The sequence below is a fragment of the Stegodyphus dumicola genome, chromosome X1 (assembly GCF_044657685.1).
Source record: "Stegodyphus dumicola isolate Sdum_Otavi_A_Nest chromosome X1, ASM4465768v1".
Lineage (NCBI taxonomy): Eukaryota > Metazoa > Arthropoda > Arachnida > Araneae > Eresidae > Stegodyphus > Stegodyphus dumicola.
Genome location: NC_140780.1, coordinates 149,744,084 through 149,755,680, shown reverse-complemented (window position 1 = coordinate 149,755,680; position 11,597 = coordinate 149,744,084). Strand labels below are relative to the sequence as shown.

The window sequence follows — 11,597 nt, the reverse complement described above, 5'->3', positions numbered from 1 at the left end:
CGTCAACTCCACAAGAAATGCAAATTATGTGAGTTTAAATAATAAGCAACCAAAATGACTGTGTTCGGCGATTTTTGACCAATGCTTAAGGAGTAAGTGCCTGGTCATTTGAATAATAAATTGTAGAGTTCACATTTAAGTTTCTAAGCAGTTATTTTATGTTAATTTACTTTATTGTCGTTGTCATTTCCATTTTCCTGCCAGAATGCAAATTTCTAGCTCGCGTGATATTCAAATGAGGTAGAAAGAACAGACTGTTTAAAAGAGTGAGTGATGGGGAATGTGTTCAACATTCCTCTACTACTGTGCTATACCTCTACTGTATACCTCTTCACCAATGAGACCCAGCGGCTAATGCATGCCCACTGTCTTCTGTTAAATCTCAGTGGCTACTGGGAATTGTTATATTGTTGATATTTACATGGTATAGATATTACAAATTGGTTACATATTGATTACAAACGTGTACATAAATATTGCATATTGATACTTGTACATAGATATTACATATTGATTACGTAGCCGAAAAATGTGGAACACTTCATGATTTTGCGTGTCATTCTTGCGCAGGAGCCATGTTAATCTTCTCTGTATCGTTCCAATTTTTGGTATATGTATTGCCAAAGCAAGTGCACTATTTAAAGGAAGGTTTTAGAGGGTAGAATTTAAGCTTATCTGCCTGATAGAAGACGACTTTGCTAATTTGATGCTCTTGTCAGTAGTACTTTGAGGCGTTATTTTTCGCAATTAGACTTGTCGCGCCTACCTTAGGTCAAAGCCAGCTTACGCGTTATTCCAAGTGTGTAGCCGTTAGGCTAACTTAATTTCTTAGTTTTTAGTTAATCCATTATCTTTGAGTTAACCATAACTGCTGGCTTCTATAAGCACGAGTTGGTACCGTCTGTTAATTCTTTATGTGAGTTAATAAAAGGGTCCTTTACACACTTCTCTGTCCTTGTGGTATTTACAAGACATAATGATAGTGCACATATCGTTTTTTAGAGAGTTCTCGTCTAGTTTGGGCTACCTAAGAAGACGAAACTCTTATAAAATAACAAGCATGAATCTAAGTTAAGGGACAGCAGATTCTACCATTCATAGTACTGTGCTGAGTGCTGGTAAGTTTTGGGGTTTGAGTTTGCTTGCAGTTTTATCAGAAGGCGCGTTAACAAAGGAGATAAACTCTTAATTTCTAATTTGATATCTGTATGATAAATAACTGAAATACTGTTGCGTAATCAGACAGCAAAATGTAGATGTTAAGTTTCTGTTAAATATTTAAATTTTTATAAATTTTAAGAGGAAGTACAGGGTAGACAACGAAAAAGTAGCCCGCTTCCGGAGCTAATATAACCAGGTAAACTCCATCTTTCTGACGCGATGTTCCCAGAAATGGAAATAGGAAGACAAATTAAAGCTAGAACAGTGCTTTATTTAGCGATACAAGTTGCAGGAAGGACGGACTGTCGATAGGGAGAGAGCAAGTGGCTACCCCTTCCTTTAAACAGCGTGGTCCCGTTATTGAAGACGGTCTACTTTTTCGTTGCTTATCCTAACAAATAAATGATTTAGTTACTTATATGTTAGTAAAAGCAGTTTGAAAACTGCTTTTAAGCTAATAAAAGCAACTGGTAGATTGTTGTAGTTATCATTTTCTATTGTTGGATTCTAAGTTATAAGATTTCATTTGGCATTCTAAGAAGATTACCCAGTGTTTAGATTAACTGTAATCAGGATTTAACCATACAGTCTTGAAAATTTAGCTATTTAAAGCCAGTAGGAATAATAAAAGATGTAACTGCAGTTTTATAATTTGTGGACGTACGAGCTGTAACATACAGGGCAAATCTACCTGACTTCATGGTATACCTTATTTCGTGACACGAGATATATAATTCCTTATAGAGAAAAGCAAGTTTTGACGTCGAAGCTGCATCATTTGTCAAGATCGTGATAGATTTAAAAATACAAGTTGCAGCAGTAATGATTACAGTGCCTACATATTTCAGAGAGTCAGCTGGTGCAACGAGGTGGAACAAGCTTTGCAGTAAAGTGATCTTTAAAGAAGTAAACACCTGTATTGTGGGGTTCCCACCTTTTCTGTTACAGCTAAGTGTGTAGGAACCTTGTGAACTAGTGAGCGAATAATCGCATTACTTCAAGAACAGAGACGTAAACTCAAGAAGGGTTAATTACCCTTTATTTCTCAAAATAAGAATTTTACAGTTGGCTCCTTTCTTAGAACATACAGAAGGCCTCCACGTGGGTTTTAACGCAAGAGTGCTAAAAAATAAAACTTAACTAATGCTTAACTAAAAAGATATAGCCGAAGCTATCAAAAGTCTAAGGAGTTGGCCCCTAAATGTTAACTAACTGCCGAAGCTATCAAGAGCAGCCCACCAGTGGCCGAGCGGTAAAGTCACTGAACACTAATAGTTCGGCCCGAGGTTCGCATCCCGCGAACGGGCTGGCTGCATAGGTATTTTCTTGGTTTTCTCGATGTGTAATGTGTATACGAGCCAGTTTCCCTTAGAAAGTCCTCCACGAAGGCATCCCTCCCCTTAGGCAGATATCCCTCGAGGCTTTGCCGTAATTACACTCATGTCCATAAATTAAGGATAATCGGAGTCACGCGGAAATCGAACTCTAAAATAAATATATCATCTGTAAAATCACTACACACATCTTCAAGAATCATATGCAGATTTCAAGAAGTAACCAGATGACACCGATGGTACGTCACAATGACGAGAGTGTAAGAGAGTGATATATAAGGAATACCGGCAAAGAAGTAAAATTGTTCTCAGGCGCTTTATAAGCATTTCAGTGCAATAACCGAATAGTTTGACACAAAGAACGCATTTGGATAATTTTTTACGTGGTAGAATTATCGGCCGTCTGGAATGTGGGCGTACCCAACTGGAAGTATCAGACGAACTTGGAATTGCCCAGAGTGCCATCTCCAGGCTTTGACAACGATTCCAAGATGATGGTAATGTGAGTAGACGTTACAGCACAGGTCGCCCCAGAGTTACAACGCCGAATGAGGACCGGTATTTGGCAGTTACTGCCAAAAGAAACAGGCGGAGCACAGCCTCAGACCTGTCTCGTCAGCTCTCTTCAGCCACTGGTACGACAATTTCAAGGGAGACCGTGCACAGACGCTTAGGGCAGATTGGTCTATATGCTCGTAGACCTGTCAGATGCGTTCCACTTACTGCAACTCACTGTCGCCTGCGGTTAGCCTGGAGTAGAGAGCATGCATTGTGGACACCGCAACAGTGGGCTTGTGTGATGTTTTCCGACGAGTCCAAGTTTAGCTTGCGGTCTGATTCTCGCCGGACTTTCATATGGAGAGCTCCAGGTACCCGTTACCACCAAGAAAATATCATTGAACGACACCGTTACGGTGGTGCAGGAGTGGTATTATTCTGGGTTCCAGAACTGACCTGCATGTTCAAATTGGGACCATGACAAGCCAGATCTATCGGGACGTCATTCTGGAACAACATGTACGTTTGTTTCGGGGCGCCATGGTCGCACAATTTGTGTTTATGGATGACAACGCCCGTCCTCACCGTGCAAACATCGTAAACGAATGCCTTTAATTGGAAGATATCACCCATATGGACTGGCCAGCATTCTCAATATACTTGAAACCACTAGAGCACGTGTGGGACATGCTTGCCCGACGAGTTGCAGCCCGGCAACCTCCTCCTACATGTCTACCGGAACTTCGGAGAGCATTGCTTTTTGAGTAGTGTAATATTCCCCCAGATCAAATCGATAATTTGATACTCAGCATGCCTAGGCATTGTACGGACTGTATTGCATCGTCTGGGAGACATACAATGTATTAGCAATCATACCAACCATGTAATATTGGTTTTTTTGTAATTTGCTCCAGGGAGAAAAAATCGCTAATTTTTTAAATAAAATCAAACATATAGCCTCCTTTTTTGCTCTTTACCTTTTGTTTAATAAATAAGCTTTACAAATAAAGTCAAATTTGTTTAGCTTCTGACTCTCCCTTTGCCTGATTTTGCATTATCCTTAATTTATGGACAAGAGTGTAAATAACCTAACCTAACAAGGGCCTGAAATAAGGCCGAACGTAGAGAGAGTGTAGCCAAATGGCAAACGCCCTCTAGTCAGAATCTCTGGCGCTCTAAAGAAGTCAGTAGAACTTCGACTTAAATACTGCTCCTCCTCATTTGCATTAACTGCGATTCTAAAAACACATTCCGGCAGGAAAGTGTAAGCTGAAATTAGGAGAGATAGGAAACTAACTTTAACTAAAGATAAGTGTTAAAAACGTAGGATAAACCTTACAGTATTATTGATTTAATTTTGTGAATGTTATTACGTAAGTTTGTTCTAAAAATACTGTACGTTTATTATTTTAGTTATAAGCAAGCAGTTCAAGTGTAGCACAATACTACTTACAATTTTACATCCAATTCTTACGAATTTCTGTTCTAAGATGGCTCCAGCTTAACACAAGATTTTGTGAAAAAGGACAGCATAAACATTTTTTTTATTTGCAGTGGCGGTTACTAGCCGTTATAGGCGTTGGCCACTACTAAGGCCGGAAGCTGTGGTAAAGTATTTTCTTCCTCCTTTCTACATACCTTCGCGGTAAAACGGTAGCACACTCGGCGCGTATTCGAGATGTTCAGGCTCGAGTGCCGGCGAGTGCACTGTTCATTTTTCATGTTTCATGCTTCAAAAACCCTAATGACTCTACAGTGACGCCCGAACTAAAAAAGTGTTGGATGATGATTCTTTATCAGCAGGATTTGGCGACTGGATTCCCTAATCCCCAGTTGCCCTTTAAAATGGGGAATGTATAAGGTATTTTCTCCCTCTTTTCTGCATGCCTTCGTGCTGTAACGGTAGCACATTCGGCGCGTATTCGAGATACCCAGGTTCGAATCTGCACGGCATTGCACATTTTTCATGTATCCTGCTTCAAAATAACCTAATGACTCTACAACTTTATTATAGAGGCACCTGATAGGTGAGCTACCGTTGCCTTCTATGAAGGGACAAAGAATTTACACCCATGCCTTCTCCAGGATTCGAACATAGGTATTACGGTACGGCAGTCAAAGTCGCATACCACTTTCCGTCTGGATGGAGGTCAGCAGAACGAAAAAGGGCGCATTTTAACAATAAAAGGCAGATTCATAAGGTGGATAGCTTTCCCGTGTTGTGCAGAAATGTGTCAGCTGGGTTACCAAACACTGTTTTTCCACAGATGAATGGATGGTAAGATTCATGGCTAATAGCCTGAATAAACCACAATGCGTAAAATGCTTTTCTCTTCCAGAGCATTAAAAGACTATGGGAGGCACAGTAAAGTCAACAAAGGCAATGTGAACATTATAAAATATGGAGCACTTTCATCGGTATGTGAAATAAAATTAGTGAACGTTTTCAGTATCCAAATGCAGGAAGTCGTATATAATTTGATTGCCAACCGAATTCGTTATCTGGAGTACAAAATTACATAAGGTCATACTTCATAGGAGTGCAAAATTACAAAGAAAGCAATATAGGGACAATGACACCGAAGGCGTAACAACACTGCTAAGTGTTTCCACAAGAAACACGCAGAGAAGATATATAAAGAAGAAATGTCAGGATTCGTGTCTTACCACACAAATTTCACTAATCCTACATGCCTGTAAACGTCTGTTTTTTTAATTCACAAAAATAGTAGTTGAATGAAATTAGGTAGGTACTCTGTATAGAGATCATTAGACATTATGGACCAGGATACATGTAACTGTACTCTGCCCGGGATTCAAACCCAAATTTTCCAATTGCTAACTGGACATGCTTACAACCCGACAGCATGTATGGGGCAAAGCGATATTTCTTTGCAACGTTTAAAGATCATAAAAATTTGTTTTATTATTTTAAAGGAGAGGCTCATTTTCCAACTCCAAAGAATTAACCTCAAAGGCAAAATGAACCTTTCGCTTCTTAATTATGTAAAAATAATTTTCAAAGCACTGAATGAAAGTTTTCAAAAAATACTTCTTAGTACAAAATACAAAATACATAGACATAATGACTAATCATACAAACACACTTATCAAGATCTGCAGTGTAAGATTCTCAGGCCAGTTTGCCCAAAAGAGATTATTTTAGCGATCTCTTCCCTGCTATTACAACAATTGTCTGATAGTTGATAAGAACTAAATTAAATTATTAAAAGCGTTTTTGAAAAAAAAAATATGCACTTAAGTGTGGAATAATTTTTTGGAGATAATAGTAATTAAATTAATTAGTTAATTATGAATTTATAATAGTTTCAGGCAACTTCTTAAAAACATACTTCAAAAGTTGTAACATAACTGAAACATTTTTGATAAGCAAAATACAGAAACAGAAATACGAGAATGATGATATAGTACTCCGCAATTTTCCTGTAAAATATACTTCTTAAAATATAATGGGGATAATTTCGCTCTGATATATTTGATATAGAGTAAAATTCAGGCAAACGTAAATCACTGAAATAACTCCTTCTTCAGCTTGAAGTAACTCAATTAAATTATTTAATTGCCATTGCTACTATGAATCCATCCTGAAGAGTAATAAAAAGTATAATTTTTATCATTAGAAATAGGAAATAATATAAATTTAGTTGGCATACACCACACACACACACACACACACAGACACACACACATAAAAAAAAAAAAAAAAAAAAAAAAAATGAGCTATTATGTTTTTCAGACCAAGATATAGAAAAAATTAACAGTTACGGTTTCGCTAGAAATCAAATTCCGGATCTTTCAGTTACTAGCCGGATGTGCTGCCACTTACACCAAGATAGAACGCAATGGGGAAGTTGGAAATTCCTTATACTGTCGCCCATATAAAGGGGATTCGGGAGAGGGGAACGAGTCTCAATCGGTCAAATGCAGGCAGTGATGAATTTTTATTCACCACATTTTAGTCGGCGCGTCACTATTGAGCTATTAGGTTTCTTCCGCAGCTCTAAAAATGACGCAAATTTAATTATGCCTTCGCCGAGATTCTAACCCGGGTCATGTACTACCACTTAAAGCAGGAGAACACGCACTGGAAAATGGCGAAAAATGCTTAGAATATAGCTAAAAGACTGTACATATTAATAAACTGAAATAAAAGACACTTAATGGCTTGCATTTAAATAAAGCAATGGATTGCGTGCACTGTAATTGATAAATGGTTTACCCTTTCCCATTCACCAATTACAAAGGCAGCGCTTATGATATTCAATGCATTGAATTCTATGTTCTAAACGTATGATAATCTGTCTATTGCTGCAAAGGTAAAACTTATAGACATTTAATTCAGACATGATTAGGAAAATGTACGAATATTATTGGCGAAAGAAACGTATAATATGTATATTTTCGGAAATCGTATATGTATTGCGTACTACATATGGAAAACTAGATCCCATCGTTTAGTAAAGACATAATTTACCTTTGTTTTATAACTACATAACATTTTCACCAGATTTACAAGGTTTATTAAAATATGAAAATGACTTTAGAAAATACATTATACACATTTAACAAAAATTAAGAAAAAATATTAGTCGTTTTGTAACGTATAAGCACTGTAAGAAATAACTTAGTATTAATTTAGATGAAAATTCTAGTCGTCTAATTATTCCCCCAAAACAACTTTAAAAGCACTTCTTAGGCCTCCAAAAATTTTATTTGAGTAATAGTTGTGAGAACCTATATTTATGCTTTACATAAGCGTTCACATGGTACGTACCCATGTGGGTACATGTACCTCTGGGGGGGCGTACGAGGTAGATTAATTATTAGTAAGCGAAAAAATTATCAGTAGCGGCTTAAAAGAAAAAAAAAAGTTGTAATAAATGCTGCTAGAAAACGAAATATTTTAAATTTATCAGTGAATAAAAGGAAAAATAATTCTCACTTTTAATAATTATCGTCGTTTAATAATTACTGATTCTTAAAGGTCCTCTTTCTGGATATTACTTCCTTTTGAATTTCAACTAAAGATGAAAATGAAGACATAACTGACAAGGCATTAAAATGCTTTTTTGCCATTTACAAATACTGAAATAGTAGAAAGAATATTCTCAACTTACATATATATTTTAAAAAACAATTCAGTAACAAACCAGATGCTGTTCTTGATTTAAGGCCCCACCAGCGGCTGAGCGGTAAAGACGCTGAATACTGGTAGTTCAATCTGAGGTTCGAATCCCGCGAACGGGCTGGCTGCATGGGCGTTTTCGTGGTTTTCCCCCATGTGTAACGTGTATACGAGCCAGTTTCCCTTAGAAAGTCCTCCCCGAAGGCATCCCTCCCTTTAGGCAGATAGCCCTCGTGTGCTTTGCCATAAATGAATAATCCAATCCAATCTTGATTTAAGACTTCAACTCTTTAGATTTGATCCTGACTTCAAAGCATTTTGCTCAGCATAACAGGCTCAAGGATTTCACCAATAAAGAGGTTTATTTTTGTTTTAATGATTTTTAAAAATAATTATTAGGTATGCAAAAAGAGAGAGTATTATTCATTTTTTGTTGAAGTGTAACAACTACTAACGCTTTCTTACAAATCGAGCTTACTTTAAAATTTAGTGGGAAAGATGTTGTAGTTTAATTTACTTTGAACTTGTTATAGGTTTAGTATTTTATTATAATACAACACTATTTCAAGAATGTTTGGGATTTTTAATGTAGGTCTAGACTCTATTAACGGTCAATAAATGCATCATCAATTCACTCATTTTTCTCATTTCCTTTTTACAAAAGCTGATTTATGGAAAGTAATTTCAGTACATTAAAAATATTACGCTTTGATTTAAAAATATGTATTATAACTTTGCATATTTTAGAATAATTAATGTAATTAACAGACTTTATTTTATTATACTTTCTGACCAATGACCAGGAGTAGACCTAATTCATTACATTTTACAAATTTTATGGCATTAAAAATAATAAAATACCAAGTAAAGTAAGTAGCAATAGTAAGATATACTGTAAGAATACTGGAAGTTTTGTAGAAGTTAAAAAAGTTGGAAACCAATGCTTTTAAAGTAAATCCTATGAAATTTGTCTCTTTTCCCTCGAATACGGTAAAAGAGCTCAGTTTAGAATAGCATTTTAAGTAATATATTATGCGGTATAAATAACATCCTGCGAATAAGCGAAATGGCGTCACAATTTCTCCAAACGATCCTTGATTAGAGGAACAAATTGCACTGTGTTTACATTAATTTCTTATCAAGGATCGAATGGCCAAGAACGAGGGCACCAACCATTCCTTTGTTTACTCTCTGAAGCGCTGACATTCGTAGATAAATATGGACATGCTAAATAAAAAACGAATAAGGTCCGAGGAAGTAATAGTTTTGTACAAATTCAGTTAAATCTCTGGCATGTTTTTATAAATATTTCGTCGGAATAGTGGTAATACACAGACCAGACCGATCGTTAAGCTTATCGTGCTATATCAGAAGCTCATAATCACCGAAGATGAAATACATATTAAATAACAGATCAGGCGATATTGAAATACAGCTTGAACTATGCTTTAGAAGATAAATTTATTATATATTTGATGCCATTAAGTATCTGAACATCCAGGGCTGATTAGAGTCGTAAAAAGTAATAAAAAGTGAATAATCGTTCAATAAAATTTTAAGTAATGTTTTCTACCTTAAATTCTTTTTTATGCTTTAAGTGAGGAATTTGAAAAATTTTTAACGGAAAGAAAGTTACTTGATAATTGATTTCATCATCGAAGAAACTGAAAGTGGACAATGATGTTAATTTTTAAGGTATTCTTTCATACCATAAAATATTTGCATAAATAACCACAAGTGGGGCAAGCCAACTTTTCTGAGCAAAATAGCTAACAATTTGTTTATAAATTTCAAAAAAATTATAAAGAGATAATTCCGCAAAATTTTAGCACTGGGAAATGTTGATTCAATTTTTTTTATTGAGGATGCAGTATCACTGACTATTCACTTTTCTGTTTAACAGTGGCATCATAATAATTGTTAGTAACGCAAGGGAACTACGCAAGGGAAATATATAGCGGTAGACCGAAGAAAAAATTGCTTCAGTTAGGTGATTATAATTTTATAAGCGGTAAAATCACTGAACACTGGTCGTTTGTTCCGGGTTCAAATACCGGCGAAGGGGCTGACTACACGGGAAATTTATTGGTTTTTCTCATGTTTAACGCGTAAGCGAGCCAGTTTCCCTTAGAAAGTTCTCCACGAAGACATCGCTCTTCTTAGGTAGATAGCCCTCGAATGCTTTCCCGTAATTAAATAATCCAAACCTACCTGACGGATCTCGGACGATGGTACCTCACCAGTGGCCAGTGAAACTGCTAAACACTGGTAGTTCAATCCGGGTTCGAGTCTACCCCAGGGGGCTAGATGTATGATTGGTTTTCTGTATGCGTAACGTGAATTCAAGAAAATTCCCCTTAGAAGGTAGACCAGAAGTAAGTTTCCTTAGAAGACCCTCCCCTAAGGCAGACTCTCTCGTGCTTTGTTATGTTTGAACAACCTAACCTCAGACGATAAGCAATATCTGTGGGTCTTTTATCCCTTCAAATGTTACTTCTAAAGAGGTTTTTCCAACGAAATATATAAAACACCGTCATGTGGCACATAATTTACAGTTCTGAATACGCACATCCACAAGTTTGGAGAGACTCGAAGGTACTTAGCAAAAGTCATTGTTAGAACCTTAAGCCTGACAGGAAGCTGTATGAGCCGAAAATCGTTAGAAATTGATTAGAATTTCTTGAGTAATTTTTTTCAGATTTATCGAACAGAGTATCAATATAACATGTAAATTACGATTAATTTGCTCTAGTTATGGAACTATCCTGTCTGTGCGCTATAAATACCATAATCCTGCTTGCGCAATGCAAAAAACGTGTAATCTTATTACAATATTATAGTGGCAACTAATTTGTCTCCATATAGTAGGGTTACGATGCATATAATAGCCGAATAAGATTTTAAAGGAATTGAAAAATATCAGAATACGGGAGCATTTCACACAATAATGAAGAACATAACAGTATACGAATAGTTTTATGTACTTAGTTGAGAAGAGTATTCTTGTTTTGAGAAAATTCTCTTTTTTTTAAATAATGATTAAGACAGAAATATTACGCATAATTTTAAGAAAATAACACAATGTGTTATGAGAAACAAAATCATCATTTTTGGAAGAATTTCAAACTTTGAATGTATTTAAACAGTATGGGAAACAGCGATTCCCAAGATAAACACCCATGTTATATTTCTGATTTATAATAGCAGTATACATATTTCGATAATCAGACTTTTTTTGATATTTTATCACTAGGGTGGTTAAATAACGCAGAAAACCTCAAAACTGTTTGATAATTGTAATTTGGAATTTTTGCATTTTTTGAAGCACGTACAAAATTCTAATTTCTTTTGTTCGATTGTTTGAGCTGAAATGCTTTTTATAATTTTTCTAAATATTTTCGATTTTTGGTATTCTAGCAAATTGTATTTATAGAGTCATATTGCTTCAACTAATCAAA

The 11,597-nt window shown here is 35.9% G+C and overlaps 1 non-coding gene across 1 annotated transcript; it reads right to left on the bottom strand.

The window, feature by feature from the left end:
• Positions 1-525: 525 nt before the first annotated feature.
• LOC118190264 (U6 spliceosomal RNA) lies at positions 526-633 on the bottom strand. The gene has a single exon (XR_004758395.1). It is a non-coding gene; the product is annotated as a U6 spliceosomal RNA (small nuclear RNA).
• Positions 634-11,597: the final 10,964 nt, after the last annotated feature.